Source organism: Ambystoma mexicanum, chromosome 2q (assembly GCF_040938575.1).
Source record: "Ambystoma mexicanum isolate Mex_15411 chromosome 2q, UKY_AmexF1_1, whole genome shotgun sequence".
Classification (NCBI taxonomy): domain Eukaryota; kingdom Metazoa; phylum Chordata; class Amphibia; order Caudata; family Ambystomatidae; genus Ambystoma; species Ambystoma mexicanum.
The window spans coordinates 322,753,404-322,770,727 of record NC_090924.1 but is presented as its reverse complement, the minus strand read 5'-3'; the positions used below and the strand labels follow the sequence as shown (position 1 = coordinate 322,770,727).

The following is a 17,324-nucleotide window of genomic DNA, read 5'->3' as shown; positions in this document are numbered from 1 at the left end:
TTGGCATTAAACCAACCCCTTTAGGACCAGATCAATACAGCAGCAAGGAATGCTTATTCACTGTTGTTTGCCTCTTCATTTCATACCACCCGATATCTAAATAGTGTTTTGACTTTCTGCCCTCTGACATAAGGACATTTGGTATGGCAAACCTTTGACTGGAGGTCCTAATCAATGGTTTGATTGACTCTCCCTTTGCGCTTGCTTCAGCAACACATGTACTAATATTGGAATGATAATGGGAAAATTAAATTGGCCCCTGCTCTAAAGGATGGCACGCACATTCGTAAAGCATTCACTATTTTTGGCACATGACAGGACAGAAACTTTCTTAATTTGCAAGGCTTTATTTTTTTAATACATCTTTTTTAATGAAGATTGAAATTGTATGTTCATACATATTACACGACAACACAATACATTTTGAGCCAAATTCAACACTAATGCCTCAGGCGCCTTTTACTTGTGAGTCCTATTGACTGAATGAACAGCCCTGTCGCCTTCAATTTCTTGGCTTGCACTTTTAGAAGTGGCACGCGTCTTTTGATTTTTTTTATCCTATTTCACCAAACTCAGTATTATCACTTTCCCCCTTGTTGTGCACTCCAGCGTAAACTGCTTTAAGGTGCTATTTGCAAACATCGCTCTGAACTACAGCTTTACTTGCTTCTAGGCCTTAATCTTTAATTGGAGCGGAGCGTTGTACTCCGGATTTGGCTGCTTTTAGTTTGAAAGTTACAGAAATCAAAAAAGAAATCAACAAACAGTTTCATTGTGAAATACCATTGTCACAATGTGCTGCAGTGCATGAAAACTTAAAATGAATGGTAGGGAGAGGAAGAGGAAGAGTGAGAGGGAAAGGGAGGTTTGTGGGGGGGAGAAAGAGTGAGGGCGGGAAGGAGGGAGGGTAGGAGGGAGGGGGAGTGAGAGAGACTGAGAGAGCGAAAAACAAAGAAAATATGATATTTGGGGGCTATGTGTTTGCATGGAAAAGATTTTAGGCTTTAAATCAAGTGGAAAGGGGCTCATTGGCTGGTATCTCAGCTTGTTGATGCTTTGTTGAGTTGCTTGGAACATGCAAGGAAGAAGACCTGAAGCACTCCCGACCAGGTTGCATGTCTCTACGTTACTGAAATCCCACAGACCTCCTCCCTGTGCCACAACGTTCTGGGCACTGAGCTCTGCAGTTGTTCCCCACAAGTCGCCAAGCGCCCCAGATTTACTTTCTCAGATTGGCTAGTTACTGCTACCCTAACTCGACCACTATATTTTCCCCAGATACTTGCTATTGTGGAGTAAGCAGGGCTAAGACAGAGGGAGAGGGGGTGTGCCTATGCAAATCATCTGCCAGGATCATCCCTGGGACGTCATTCCATCTCACCAGCTGACACCTGGGCAGCAGCAGGTAATTTGGAGAACAGAAATATTCGGACAGGCCACAAAGCAAAGACTGGGCCGTTGATTGAGGATCCCTTTAGCCATGTCTCCCTAAGTTACCGAGGTCCAGAAAAACTCCACCCTCAGCTCTCATAGAGAGGTCCTTGGCCGATCGTGGCCGATCAGGGCAGTGAAGGGTCAGGGGTGACTGCACACTGCCTCACCTTTTCACTGCTTTCTACAGCGGTAATGCTTTTGCAGAAGCGGCCTGTACAAGTGATTTTGTTCTGCGCTGTGGGAAAGTGACATTTATCCACTGACATTAACCAAACTACTTGCGCTGTTCAACGCACATACATGCAGAGAAATAATGTTATGTTTTTTGGGGAAGGTCTAGAGTGTCCTGCTGATTATTTATTAAGCTGTACTCTACTCTTGCTTTTACATAGAGTCTTCGCAGCCCAGGAATGTTTAAGGCATACTGTATGTCCCTCCCTTACAATGAAAACTCTGTTGAAAACACAGAGGTACATAGGAATGGATCTGTTAAGAAATGAAACAAAAAGCCTGGAAAAATGTCGAAACGGGTAGGATTTGGACTTACAATTAACGGACTCACAGTCAGATGTGCTATCCCTTGATCCACTGACTCCCTTTCCTTTGTGTAATCCTTTTGCTCTCACTAGGGTTTTCCAAAGTGGCTTTCATATAAAAGATCCTAGACCAGCATTTTGTGGCGCACATGCCTCATATCCCATTGCTCTTGATAAACTCACATCATCTCCCACCAATACAAGCTGTAAAAGATTTTCAGGGTTTAGCCAAGCAAACTAGACGTGGGTCGAAGGTTGAGCAATCCTTAAATCAGCAGCAAAGTTAACATTGAAATTAGCCTCAGAATCTCTTAAAGGATGGTCCAACATCTGATGCTTGCAGCGCGCGATGGGGCAGCCTGGGTGCTGACACCTTAAACCATCTCCTGTTGTTGCCTTGTCCTTGATCCAGCCATGGGCCCACATACACTCAGAGGTACAGAGTGTTTCTCATGTCTATGCGTCTGCTGCGATGCTCTCACGCGTGCCTCACCCAGCCATCGTGATGGGGAGGGGGTGTCAATTTGCAAGCATCCTGGAGCATGAATCTTTTTATCTTTAAATATAATTGGCATTAAACCAAACCATTTAGGACCAGATCAGTACAGCAGCAAAGAATGCTGGTGTATTGCTGTTTGCCTCTTAATTTCATACCATCCAACATCTAAATTGTGTTTGGTCAAACGTTTGCCATATCAAATGTCCTTATGTCAAAGGGCAGAAAGTCCAGAGGTCCTAATCAATGGTTTGGTTGGCTCTCCCTTTGCGCTTGCCTTAAGGCGTCAGCACCAGAGGCTGCCCGATTGCGCCCTGCAAGCAATCAATGTTGGCCCATCCTTTAAGAGATTCTGAGGCTGATTTCAATGTTATTTTTGCTGCTGATTTAAGGATTGCTCAACCTTTGACCCACGTCTAGTTTTCTTGGCTATGCACTTGACATCTTTTACAGCTTGTATTGGTGGGAGATGATGTGAGTTTATCGGGAGCAACGGGATATGAGGCATGTGGGCCATAAAAAACAGGTCTTGGATTTTTTTTATAAGAAAGCCTCTTTAAGTAAGGAACTTTGGAAAACCCTGCTGAGAGCAAAAGGATTACACAAAAGGTAAGGGGGTCAGTGGGTCAAGGGATGGCACAACTGACGGTGAGTCAGTTTATTGTAATCCAAATTCTACCTGTTTCAACATTTTTCCAGGTGTTTGTTTAATTTCTTAACAGATCCATTCCTATGTGCCTCAGCAACACATGTACTAATATTGGAATGATAATGGGAAAATGGAATTGGTTCCTGCTCTAAAGGATGACACGCACATTTTTAAAGCATTCACTATTGTTGGCACATGACAGGACAGAAACTTTCTTAATTTGCAAGTCTTTATTTTTTAATACATCTTTTTTAATGAAGATTGAAATTGTATGTTCATGCATATTACACGACAACACAATAGATTTTGCGCCAAATTCAACACTAATGCCTCTGAAGCCTTTTACTTGTGAGTCCTATTGACTGAATAAACAGCCCCGTCCCCTTCAATTTCTTGACTTGTACTTTTAGAAGTGGCACGCTTCTTTTGTTTTTTTATCCCATTCTACCAAACTCAGTATTATCTCTTTCCCCCTTGTTGTGCACTCCAGCGTAAACTGCTTCAAGGTGCTATTTGCAAACATCTCTCTGAACTACAGCTTTACTTGCTTCTAGGCCTTAATCTTTAATTGGAACTGAGCATTGTATTCCGGATTTGGCTGCTTTTAGTTGGTTGATTTCTTTTTTGATTTCTGTAACTTTCAAACAGTTTCATTGTGAAATACCATTGTCACAATGTGCTGCAGTGCATGAAAACTTAAAATGAATGGAAGGGAGAAGAGGAAGAGTGAGAGGGAGCGGGGCGGGGGAAAAAGAGAGAGGGCAGGAGGGAGGGAGGGAGGTAGAGAGAGATAAAGAGAGAGAAAACAAAGAAAATATGGTATTTGGGGACTATGTGTTTGCATGGAAAAGAGTTTAGGCTTTAAATCAAGTGGAAAGTGGCTCTGTGGCTGGTATCTCAGTCTGTTGATGCTTTGTTGAGTTGCTTGGAGCATGCAAGGAAGGAGACCTGAAGCACTCCCAACCAGGTTGCATGTCTCCAAGTTACTGATATCCCACAGACCTCCTCCCTGTGCCACAAAGTTCTGGGCACTGAGCTCTGCAGTTGTTCCCCACAAGTCGCGAAGCGCCCCAGATTTACTTTCTCAGAGTGGCTAGTTACTGATACCCCACCTCGACCACTGTATTTTCCCTAGATACTTGCTACTGTGGAGTAAGCAGGGCTAAGAGAGAGGGAGAGGGGATGTGCCTATGCAAATCACCTGCCAGGATCCTGCCTGGTTCAGCATTCCATCTCACCAGCTGACATCTGGGCTGCGGCAGGTAATTTGGAGAACAGACATATACGGACAGGCCACAAAGCAAATGCTGGGCTGTTGATTGAGGATCCCTTTAGCCATGTCTCCCTAAGTTACCGAGCTCCAGAAAAATTCCACCCTTAGCTCTCATAGAGAGGTCCTTGGCCGATCGTGGCCGATCAGGGCAGTGAAGGGTCGGGGGTGACTGTACACTGCCTCACCTTTTCACTGCTTTCTACACTGGTAATGCTTTTGCAGAAGTGGCCTGTACAAGTGATTCTGTTCTGCGCTGTGTGAAAGTGACATTTATCCACTGACATTAACCAAACTACTTGCGCTGCTCAACTCACATACATGCAGAGAAATCATTTTATGTTTTTTGGGGAAGGTATAGAGGGTCCTGCTGATGATTTATTAAGCTGTCTGCTACTCTTTCTTTTACATAGAGTCTTCGCAGCCCAGGAATGTTTAAGGCATACGGTATGTCCCTCGCTTACAATGAAAACAGAGGTACATAGGAAGGGGTCTGTTAAGAGATTAAACAAAAAGCCTTGGAAATGTCGAAACTGGTAGTATTTGGACTTACAATAAACGGACTCACAGTCAAATGTGCTATCGGTTGACCCACTGACCCCCTTACCTTTTGTGTAATACTTTTGCTCTCAGTAGGGTTGTCCAAACTTCCCTTCTTAATGCGGCTTTCTTATAAAAAATCCTAGAACTGCTTTTTGTGGCACACATGCCTCATATCCCGTTGCTCTTGATAAACTCACATCATCTCCCACCAGTACAAGCTGTAAAAGATTTCCAGGGCTTATCCAAGCAAACTAGATTTGGGTCGAAGGTTGACCAATCTTAAAATCAGCAGCAAAGTTAACATTGAAATCAGCCTCAGAATCTCTTAAAGGATGGTCCAACATTTGTTGCTTACAGGGATCAATTGGACAGCCTCTGGAACTGGCGCCATAAGCCACCTCCTGTTCTGCCTTGTCCTTGATACAGCCATGGGCCCACATACACTCAGAGGTACAGAGTTGTTCTCATGTCTATGGGTCTATTGTGATGTTCTCAGGCTTGCATCACCCAGCCATTGTGATGGGGAGGGGGTTGGTGTCATTTTGCAAGCACCCTGGAGCATGAATCTTTAAATATAATTGGCATTAAACCAACCCCTTTAGGACCAGATCAATACAGCAGCAAGGAATGCTTATTCACTGTTGTTTGCCTCTTCATTTCATACCACCCGATATCTAAATAGTGTTTTGACTTTCTGCCCTCTGACATAAGGACATTTGGTATGGCAAACCTTTGACTGGAGGTCCTAATCAATGGTTTGATTGACTCTCCCTTTGCGCTTGCTTCAGCAACACATGTACTAATATTGGAATGATAATGGGAAAATTAAATTGGCCCCTGCTCTAAAGGATGGCACGCACATTCGTAAAGCATTCACTATTTTTGGCACATGACAGGACAGAAACTTTCTTAATTTGCAAGGCTTTATTTTTTTAATACATCTTTTTTAATGAAGATTGAAATTGTATGTTCATACATATTACACGACAACACAATACATTTTGAGCCAAATTCAACACTAATGCCTCAGGCGCCTTTTACTTGTGAGTCCTATTGACTGAATGAACAGCCCTGTCGCCTTCAATTTCTTGGCTTGCACTTTTAGAAGTGGCACGCGTCTTTTGATTTTTTTTATCCTATTTCACCAAACTCAGTATTATCACTTTCCCCCTTGTTGTGCACTCCAGCGTAAACTGCTTTAAGGTGCTATTTGCAAACATCGCTCTGAACTACAGCTTTACTTGCTTCTAGGCCTTAATCTTTAATTGGAGCGGAGCGTTGTACTCCGGATTTGGCTGCTTTTAGTTTGAAAGTTACAGAAATCAAAAAAGAAATCAACAAACAGTTTCATTGTGAAATACCATTGTCACAATGTGCTGCAGTGCATGAAAACTTAAAATGAATGGTAGGGAGAGGAAGAGGAAGAGTGAGAGGGAAAGGGAGGTTTGTGGGGGGGAGAAAGAGTGAGGGCGGGAAGGAGGGAGGGTAGGAGGGAGGGGGAGTGAGAGAGACTGAGAGAGCGAAAAACAAAGAAAATATGATATTTGGGGGCTATGTGTTTGCATGGAAAAGATTTTAGGCTTTAAATCAAGTGGAAAGGGGCTCATTGGCTGGTATCTCAGCTTGTTGATGCTTTGTTGAGTTGCTTGGAACATGCAAGGAAGAAGACCTGAAGCACTCCCGACCAGGTTGCATGTCTCTACGTTACTGAAATCCCACAGACCTCCTCCCTGTGCCACAACGTTCTGGGCACTGAGCTCTGCAGTTGTTCCCCACAAGTCGCCAAGCGCCCCAGATTTACTTTCTCAGATTGGCTAGTTACTGCTACCCTAACTCGACCACTATATTTTCCCCAGATACTTGCTATTGTGGAGTAAGCAGGGCTAAGACAGAGGGAGAGGGGGTGTGCCTATGCAAATCATCTGCCAGGATCATCCCTGGGACGTCATTCCATCTCACCAGCTGACACCTGGGCAGCAGCAGGTAATTTGGAGAACAGAAATATTCGGACAGGCCACAAAGCAAAGACTGGGCCGTTGATTGAGGATCCCTTTAGCCATGTCTCCCTAAGTTACCGAGGTCCAGAAAAACTCCACCCTCAGCTCTCATAGAGAGGTCCTTGGCCGATCGTGGCCGATCAGGGCAGTGAAGGGTCAGGGGTGACTGCACACTGCCTCACCTTTTCACTGCTTTCTACAGCGGTAATGCTTTTGCAGAAGCGGCCTGTACAAGTGATTTTGTTCTGCGCTGTGGGAAAGGGACATTTATCCACTGACATTAACCAAACTACTTGCGCTGTTCAACGCACATACATGCAGAGAAATAATGTTATGTTTTTTGGGGAAGGTCTAGAGTGTCCTGCTGATTATTTATTAAGCTGTACTCTGCTCTTGCTTTTACATAGAGTCTTCGCAGCCCAGGAATGTTTAAGGCATACTGTATGTCCCTCCCTTACAATGAAAACTCTGTTGAAAACACAGAGGTACATAGGAATGGATCTGTTAAGAAATGAAACAAAAAGCCTGGAAAAATGTCAAAACGGGTAGGATTTGGACTTACAATTAACGGACTCACAGTCAGATGTGCTATCCCTTGATCCACTGACTCCCTTTCCTTTGTGTAATCCTTTTGCTCTCACTAGGGTTTTCCAAAGTGGCTTTCATATAAAAGATCGTAGACCAGCATTTTGTGGCGCACATGCCTCATATCCCATTGCTCTTGATAAACTCACATCATCTCCCACCAATACAAGCTGTAAAAGATTTTCAGGGCTTAGCCAAGCAAACTAGACGTGGGTCGAAGGTTGAGCAATCCTTAAATCAGCAGCAAAGTTAACATTGAAATTAGCCTCAGAATCTCTTAAAGGATGGTCCAACATCTGATGCTTGCAGCGCGCGATGGGGCAGCCTGGGTGCTGACACCTTAAACCATCTCCTGTTGTTGCCTTGTCCTTGATCCAGCCATGGGCCCACATACACTCAGAGGTACAGAGTGTTTCTCATGTCTATGCGTCTGCTGTGATGCTCTCACGCGTGCCTCACCCAGCCATCGTGATGGGGAGGGGGTGTCAATTTGCAAGCATCCTGGAGCATGAATCTTTTTATCTTTAAATATAATTGGCATTAAACCAAACCATTTAGGACCAGATCAGTACAGCAGCAAAGAATGCTGGTGTATTGCTGTTTGCCTCTTAATTTCATACCATCCAACATCTAAGTTGTGTTTGGTCAAACGTTTGCCATATCAAATGTCCTTATGTCAAAGGGCAGAAAGTCCAGAGGTCCTAATCAATGGTTTGGTTGGCTCTCCCTTTGCGCTTGCCTTAAGGCGTCAGCACCAGAGGCTGCCCGATTGCGCCCTGCAAGCAATCAATGTTGGCCCATCCTTTAAGAGATTCTGAGGCTGATTTCAATGTTATTTTTGCTGCTGATTTAAGGATTGCTCAACCTTTGACCCACGTCTAGTTTTCTTGGCTATGCACTTGACATCTTTTACAGCTTGTATTGGTGGGAGATGATGTGAGTTTATCGGGAGCAACGGGATATGAGGCATGTGGGCCATAAAAAACAGGTCTTGGATTTTTTTTTTATAAGAAAGCCTCTTTAAGTAAGGAACTTTGGAAAACCCTGCTGAGAGCAAAAGGATTACACAAAAGGTAAGGGGGTCAGTGGGTCAAGGGATGGCACATCTGACGGTGAGTCAGTTTATTGTAAGTCCAAATTCTACCTGTTTCAACATTTTTCCAGGTGTTTGTTTAATTTCTTAACAGGTCCATTCCTATGTGCCTCAGCAACACATGTACTAATATTGGAATGATAATGGGAAAATGGAATTGGTTCCTGCTCTAAAGGATGACACGCACATTTTTAAAGCATTCACTATTGTTGGCACATGACAGGACAGAAACTTTCTTAATTTGCAAGTCTTTATTTTTTAATACATCTTTTTTACTGAAGATTGAAATTGTATGTTCATGCATATTACACGACAACACAATACATTTTGCGCCAAATTCAACACTAATGCCTCTGAAGCCTTTTACTTGTGAGTCCTATTCACTGAATAAACAGCCCAGTCCCCTTCAATTTCTTGACTTGTACTTTTAGAAGTGGCGCGCTTCTTTTGTTTTTCGATCCCATTCTACCAAACTCAGTATTATCTCTTTCCCCCTTGTTGTGCACTCCAGCGTAAACTGCTTCAAGCTGCTATTTGCAAACATCGCTCTGAACTACAGCTTTACTTGCTTCTAGGCCTTAATCTTTAATTGGAGCTGAGCATTGTACTCCGGATTTGGCTGCTTTTAGTTGGTTGATTTCTTTTTTGATTTCTGTAACTTTCAAACAGTTTCATTGTGAAATACCATTGTCACAATGTGCTGCAGTGCATGAAAACTTAAAATGAATGGAAGGGAGAAGAGGAAGAGTGAGAGGGAGAGGGAGCGGGGCGGGGGAAAAAGAGAGAGGGCAGGAGGGAGGGAGGGAGGTAGAGAGAGATAAAGAGAGAGAAAACAAAGAAAATATGGTATTTGGGGACTATGTGTTTGCATGGAAAAGAGTTTAGGCTTTAAATCAAGTGGAAAGTGGCTCTGTGGCTGGTATCTCAGTCTGTTGATGCTTTGTTGAGTTGCTTGGAGCATGCAAGGAAGGAGACGTGAAGCACTCCCGACCAGGTTGCATGTCTCCAAGTTACTGATATCCCACAGACCTCCTCCCTGTGCCACAAAGTTCTGGGCACTGAGCTCTGCAGTTGTTCCCCACAAGTCGCGAAGCGCCCCAGATTTACTTTCTCAGAGTGGCTAGTTACTGATACCCCACCTTGACCACTGTATTTTCCCTAGATACTTGCTACTGTGGAGTAAAGCAGGGCTAAGAGAGAGGGAGAGGGGATGTGCCTATGCATATCACCTGCCAGGATCCTGCCTGGTACGTCATTCCATCTCACCAGCTGACATCTGGGCTGCGGCAGGTAATTTGGAGAACAGACATATACGGACAGGCCACAAAGCAAATGCTGGGCTGTTGATTGAGGATCCCTTTAGCCATGTCTCCCTAAGTTACCGAGCTCCAGAAAAATTCCACCCTTAGCTCTCATAGAGAGGTCCTTGGCCGATCGTGGCCGATCAGGGCAGTGAAGGGTCGGGGGTGACTGTACACTGCCTCACCTTTTCACTGCTTTCTACACTGGTAATGCTTTTGCAGAAGTGGCCTGTACAAGTGATTCTGTTCTGCGCTGTGTGAAAGTGACATTTATCCACTGACATTAACCAAACTACTTGCGCTGCTCAACTCACATACATGCAGAGAAATCATTTTATGTTTTTTGGGGAAGGTATAGAGGGTCCTGCTGATGATTTATTAAGCTGTCTGCTACTCTTTCTTTTACATAGAGTCTTCGCAGCCCAGGAATGTTTAAGGCATACGGTATGTCCCTCGCTTACAATGAAAACAGAGGTACATAGGAATGGGTCTGTTAAGAGATTAAACAAAAAGCCTGGGAAATGTCGAAACTGGTAGTATTTGTACTTACAATAAACAGACTCGCAGTCAAATGTGCTATCGGTTGACCCACTGACCCCCTTACCTTTTGTGTAATACTTTTGCTCTCAGTAGGGTTGTCCAAACTTCCCTTCTTAAAGCGGCTTTCTTATAAAAAATCCTAGAACTGCTTTTTGTGGCACACATGCCTCATATCCCGTTGCTCTTGATAAACTCACATCATCTCCCACCAGTACAAGCTGTAAAAGATTTCCAGGGCTTATCCAAGCAAACTAGATTTGGGTCGAAGGTTGACCAATCCTAAAATCAGCAGCAAAGTTAACATTGAAATCAGCCTCAGAATCTCCTAAAGGATGGTCCAACATTTGTTGCTTACAGGGATAAATTGGACAGCCTCTGGAACTGGCGCCATAAGCCACCTCCTGTTCTGCCTTGTCCTTGATACAGCCATGGGCCCACATACACTCAGAGGTACAGAGTTGTTCTCATGTCTATGGGTCTATTGTGATGTTCTCAGGCTTGCATCACCCAGCCATTGTGATGGGGAGGGGGTTGGTGTCATTTTGCAAGCACCCTGGAGCATGAATCTTTAAATATAATTGGCATTAAACCAACCCCTTTAGGACCAGATCAATACAGCAGCAAAGAATGCTTATTCACTGTTGTTTGCCTCTTCATTTCATACCACCCGATATCTAAATGGTGTTTTGACTTTCTGCCCTCTGACATAAGGACATTTGGTATGGCAAACCTTTGACTGGAGGTCCTAATCAATGGTTTGATTGACTCTCCCTTTGCGCTTGCTTCAGCAACACATGTACTAATATTGGAATGATAATGGGAAAATTAAATTGGCCCCTGCTCTAAAGGATGGCACGCACATTCGTAAAGCATTCACTATTTTTGGCACATGACAGGACAGAAACTTTCTTAATTTGCAAGGCTTTATTTTTTGAATACATCTTTTTTAATGAAGATTGAAATTGTATGTTCATACATATTACACGACAACACAATACATTTTGAGCCAAATTCAACACTAATGCCTCCGGAGCCTTTTACTTGTGAGTCCTATTGACTGAATGAACAGCCCCGTCGCCTTCAATTTCTTGGCTTGCACTTTTAGAAGTGGCACGCGTCTTTTGATTTTTTTTATCCCATTTTACCAGACTCAGTATTATCACTTTCCCCCTTGTTGTGCACTCCAGCGTAAACTGCTTTAAGGTGCTATTTGCAAACATCGCTCTGAACTACAGCTTTACTTGCTTCTAGGCCTTAATCTTTAATTGGAGCGGAGCGTTGTACTCCGGATTTGGCTGCTTTTAGTTTGAAAGTTACAGAAATCAAAAAAGAAATCAACAAACAGTTTCATTGTGAAATACCATTGTCACAATGTGCTGCAGTGCATGAAAACTTAAAATGAATGGTAGGGAGAGGAAGAGGAAGAGTGAGAGGGAAAGGGAGGTTTGTGGGGGGGAGAAAGAGTGAGGGCGGGAAGGAGGGAGGGTAGGAGGGAGGGGGAGTGAGAGAGACTGAGAGAGCGAAAACAAAGAAAATATGATATTTGGGGGCTATGTGTTTGCATGGAAAAGATTTTAGGCTTTAAATCAAGTGGAAAGGGGCTCATTGGCTGGTATCTCAGCTTGTTGATGCTTTGTTGAGTTGCTTGGAACATCCAAGGAAGAAGACCTGAAGCACTCCCGACCAGGTTGCATGTCTCTACGTTACTGAAATCCCACAGACCTCCTCCCTGTGCCACAACGTTCTGGGCACTGAGCTCTGCAGTTGTTCCCCACAAGTCGCCAAGCGCCCCAGATTTACTTTCTCAGATTGGCTAGTTACTGCTACCCTAACTCGACCACTATATTTTCCCCAGATACTTGCTATTGTGGAGTAAGCAGGGCTAAGACAGAGGGAGAGGGGGTGTGCCTATGCAAATCATCTGCCAGGATCATCCCTGGGACGTCATTCCATCTCACCAGCTGACACCTGGGCAGCAGCAGGTAATTTGGAGAACAGAAATATTCGGACAGGCCACAAAGCAAAGACTGGGCCGTTGATTGAGGATCCCTTTAGCCATGTCTCCCTAAGTTAGCGAGGTCCAGAAAAACTCCACCCTCAGCTCTCATAGAGAGGTCCTTGGCCGATCGTGGCCGATCAGGGCAGTGAAGGGTCAGGGGTGACTGCACACTGCCTCACCTTTTCACTGCTTTCTACAGCGGTAATGCTTTTGCAGAAGCGGCCTGTACAAGTGATTTTGTTCTGCGCTGTGGGAAAGTGACATTTATCCACTGACATTAACCAAACTACTTGCGCTGTTCAACGCACATACATGCAGAGAAATAATGTTATGTTTTTTGGGGAAGGTCTAGAGTGTCCTGCTGATTATTTATTAAGCTGTACTCTACTCTTGCTTTTACATAGAGTCTTCGCAGCCCAGGAATGTTTAAGGCATACTGTATGTCCCTCCCTTACAATGAAAACTCTGTTGAAAACACAGAGGTACATAGGAATGGATCTGTTAAGAAATGAAACAAAAAGCCTGGAAAAATGTCGAAACGGGTAGGATTTGGACTTACAATTAACGGACTCACAGTCAGATGTGCTATCCCTTGATCCACTGACTCCCTTTCCTTTGTGTAATCCTTTTGCTCTCACTAGGGTTTTCCAAAGTGGCTTTCATATAAAAGATCCTAGACCAGCATTTTGTGGCGCACATGCCTCATATCCCATTGCTCTTGATAAACTCACATCATCTCCCACCAATACAAGCTGTAAAAGATTTTCAGGGTTTAGCCAAGCAAACTAGACGTGGGTCGAAGGTTGAGCAATCCTTAAATCAGCAGCAAAGTTAACATTGAAATTAGCCTCAGAATCTCTTAAAGGATGGTCCAACATCTGATGCTTGCAGCGCGCGATGGGGCAGCCTGGGTGCTGACACCTTAAACCATCTCCTGTTGTTGCCTTGTCCTTGATCCAGCCATGGGCCCACATACACTCAGAGGTACAGAGTGTTTCTCATGTCTATGCGTCTGCTGCGATGCTCTCACGCGTGCCTCACCCAGCCATCGTGATGGGGAGGGGGTGTCAATTTGCAAGCATCCTGGAGCATGAATCTTTTTATCTTTAAATATAATTGGCATTAAACCAAACCATTTAGGACCAGATCAGTACAGCAGCAAAGAATGCTGGTGTATTGCTGTTTGCCTCTTAATTTCATACCATCCAACATCTAAATTGTGTTTGGTCAAACGTTTGCCATATCAAATGTCCTTATGTCAAAGGGCAGAAAGTCCAGAGGTCCTAATCAATGGTTTGGTTGGCTCTCCCTTTGCGCTTGCCTTAAGGCGTCAGCACCAGAGGCTGCCCGATTGCGCCCTGCAAGCAATCAATGTTGGCCCATCCTTTAAGAGATTCTGAGGCTGATTTCAATGTTATTTTTGCTGCTGATTTAAGGATTGCTCAACCTTTGACCCACGTCTAGTTTTCTTGGCTATGCACTTGACATCTTTTACAGCTTGTATTGGTGGGAGATGATGTGAGTTTATCGGGAGCAACGGGATATGAGGCATGTGGGCCATAAAAAACAGGTCTTGGATTTTTTTTATAAGAAAGCCTCTTTAAGTAAGGAACTTTGGAAAACCCTGCTGAGAGCAAAAGGATTACACAAAAGGTAAGGGGGTCAGTGGGTCAAGGGATGGCACAACTGACGGTGAGTCAGTTTATTGTAATCCAAATTCTACCTGTTTCAACATTTTTCCAGGTGTTTGTTTAATTTCTTAACAGATCCATTCCTATGTGCCTCAGCAACACATGTACTAATATTGGAATGATAATGGGAAAATGGAATTGGTTCCTGCTCTAAAGGATGACACGCACATTTTTAAAGCATTCACTATTGTTGGCACATGACAGGACAGAAACTTTCTTAATTTGCAAGTCTTTATTTTTTAATACATCTTTTTTAATGAAGATTGAAATTGTATGTTCATGCATATTACACGACAACACAATAGATTTTGCGCCAAATTCAACACTAATGCCTCTGAAGCCTTTTACTTGTGAGTCCTATTGACTGAATAAACAGCCCCGTCCCCTTCAATTTCTTGACTTGTACTTTTAGAAGTGGCACGCTTCTTTTGTTTTTTTATCCCATTCTACCAAACTCAGTATTATCTCTTTCCCCCTTGTTGTGCACTCCAGCGTAAACTGCTTCAAGGTGCTATTTGCAAACATCTCTCTGAACTACAGCTTTACTTGCTTCTAGGCCTTAATCTTTAATTGGAACTGAGCATTGTATTCCGGATTTGGCTGCTTTTAGTTGGTTGATTTCTTTTTTGATTTCTGTAACTTTCAAACAGTTTCATTGTGAAATACCATTGTCACAATGTGCTGCAGTGCATGAAAACTTAAAATGAATGGAAGGGAGAAGAGGAAGAGTGAGAGGGAGCGGGGCGGGGGAAAAAGAGAGAGGGCAGGAGGGAGGGAGGGAGGTAGAGAGAGATAAAGAGAGAGAAAACAAAGAAAATATGGTATTTGGGGACTATGTGTTTGCATGGAAAAGAGTTTAGGCTTTAAATCAAGTGGAAAGTGGCTCTGTGGCTGGTATCTCAGTCTGTTGATGCTTTGTTGAGTTGCTTGGAGCATGCAAGGAAGGAGACCTGAAGCACTCCCAACCAGGTTGCATGTCTCCAAGTTACTGATATCCCACAGACCTCCTCCCTGTGCCACAAAGTTCTGGGCACTGAGCTCTGCAGTTGTTCCCCACAAGTCGCGAAGCGCCCCAGATTTACTTTCTCAGAGTGGCTAGTTACTGATACCCCACCTCGACCACTGTATTTTCCCTAGATACTTGCTACTGTGGAGTAAGCAGGGCTAAGAGAGAGGGAGAGGGGATGTGCCTATGCAAATCACCTGCCAGGATCCTGCCTGGTTCAGCATTCCATCTCACCAGCTGACATCTGGGCTGCGGCAGGTAATTTGGAGAACAGACATATACGGACAGGCCACAAAGCAAATGCTGGGCTGTTGATTGAGGATCCCTTTAGCCATGTCTCCCTAAGTTACCGAGCTCCAGAAAAATTCCACCCTTAGCTCTCATAGAGAGGTCCTTGGCCGATCGTGGCCGATCAGGGCAGTGAAGGGTCGGGGGTGACTGTACACTGCCTCACCTTTTCACTGCTTTCTACACTGGTAATGCTTTTGCAGAAGTGGCCTGTACAAGTGATTCTGTTCTGCGCTGTGTGAAAGTGACATTTATCCACTGACATTAACCAAACTACTTGCGCTGCTCAACTCACATACATGCAGAGAAATCATTTTATGTTTTTTGGGGAAGGTATAGAGGGTCCTGCTGATGATTTATTAAGCTGTCTGCTACTCTTTCTTTTACATAGAGTCTTCGCAGCCCAGGAATGTTTAAGGCATACGGTATGTCCCTCGCTTACAATGAAAACAGAGGTACATAGGAAGGGGTCTGTTAAGAGATTAAACAAAAAGCCTTGGAAATGTCGAAACTGGTAGTATTTGGACTTACAATAAACGGACTCACAGTCAAATGTGCTATCGGTTGACCCACTGACCCCCTTACCTTTTGTGTAATACTTTTGCTCTCAGTAGGGTTGTCCAAACTTCCCTTCTTAATGCGGCTTTCTTATAAAAAATCCTAGAACTGCTTTTTGTGGCACACATGCCTCATATCCCGTTGCTCTTGATAAACTCACATCATCTCCCACCAGTACAAGCTGTAAAAGATTTCCAGGGCTTATCCAAGCAAACTAGATTTGGGTCGAAGGTTGACCAATCTTAAAATCAGCAGCAAAGTTAACATTGAAATCAGCCTCAGAATCTCTTAAAGGATGGTCCAACATTTGTTGCTTACAGGGATCAATTGGACAGCCTCTGGAACTGGCGCCATAAGCCACCTCCTGTTCTGCCTTGTCCTTGATACAGCCATGGGCCCACATACACTCAGAGGTACAGAGTTGTTCTCATGTCTATGGGTCTATTGTGATGTTCTCAGGCTTGCATCACCCAGCCATTGTGATGGGGAGGGGGTTGGTGTCATTTTGCAAGCACCCTGGAGCATGAATCTTTAAATATAATTGGCATTAAACCAACCCCTTTAGGACCAGATCAATACAGCAGCAAGGAATGCTTATTCACTGTTGTTTGCCTCTTCATTTCATACCACCCGATATCTAAATAGTGTTTTGACTTTCTGCCCTCTGACATAAGGACATTTGGTATGGCAAACCTTTGACTGGAGGTCCTAATCAATGGTTTGATTGACTCTCCCTTTGCGCTTGCTTCAGCAACACATGTACTAATATTGGAATGATAATGGGAAAATTAAATTGGCCCCTGCTCTAAAGGATGGCACGCACATTCGTAAAGCATTCACTATTTTTGGCACATGACAGGACAGAAACTTTCTTAATTTGCAAGGCTTTATTTTTTTAATACATCTTTTTTAATGAAGATTGAAATTGTATGTTCATACATATTACACGACAACACAATACATTTTGAGCCAAATTCAACACTAATGCCTCAGGCGCCTTTTACTTGTGAGTCCTATTGACTGAATGAACAGCCCTGTCGCCTTCAATTTCTTGGCTTGCACTTTTAGAAGTGGCACGCGTCTTTTGATTTTTTTTATCCTATTTCACCAAACTCAGTATTATCACTTTCCCCCTTGTTGTGCACTCCAGCGTAAACTGCTTTAAGGTGCTATTTGCAAACATCGCTCTGAACTACAGCTTTACTTGCTTCTAGGCCTTAATCTTTAATTGGAGCGGAGCGTTGTACTCCGGATTTGGCTGCTTTTAGTTTGAAAGTTACAGAAATCAAAAAAGAAATCAACAAACAGTTTCATTGTGAAATACCATTGTCACAATGT

General features: G+C 43.7%; 4 non-coding genes across 4 annotated transcripts; all 4 read left to right on the top strand.

Moving 5' to 3' along the window:
* The first annotated feature begins 199 nt into the window (after window positions 1-199).
* On the top strand, window positions 200-306 carry LOC138570579 (U6 spliceosomal RNA). Its single transcript, XR_011303618.1, has one exon. It is a non-coding gene; the product is annotated as a U6 spliceosomal RNA (small nuclear RNA).
* Window positions 307-5,705: 5,399 nt separating this feature from the next.
* Window positions 5,706-5,812, top strand: LOC138570578 (U6 spliceosomal RNA). Its single transcript, XR_011303617.1, has one exon. It is a non-coding gene; the product is annotated as a U6 spliceosomal RNA (small nuclear RNA).
* A 5,409-nt stretch (window positions 5,813-11,221) lies between these two features.
* On the top strand, window positions 11,222-11,328 carry LOC138570576 (U6 spliceosomal RNA). The gene has a single exon (XR_011303616.1). It is a non-coding gene; the product is annotated as a U6 spliceosomal RNA (small nuclear RNA).
* A 5,398-nt stretch (window positions 11,329-16,726) lies between these two features.
* LOC138570575 (U6 spliceosomal RNA) lies at window positions 16,727-16,833 on the top strand. Its single transcript, XR_011303615.1, has one exon. It is a non-coding gene; the product is annotated as a U6 spliceosomal RNA (small nuclear RNA).
* The last annotated feature ends 491 nt before the right edge of the window (window positions 16,834-17,324 follow it).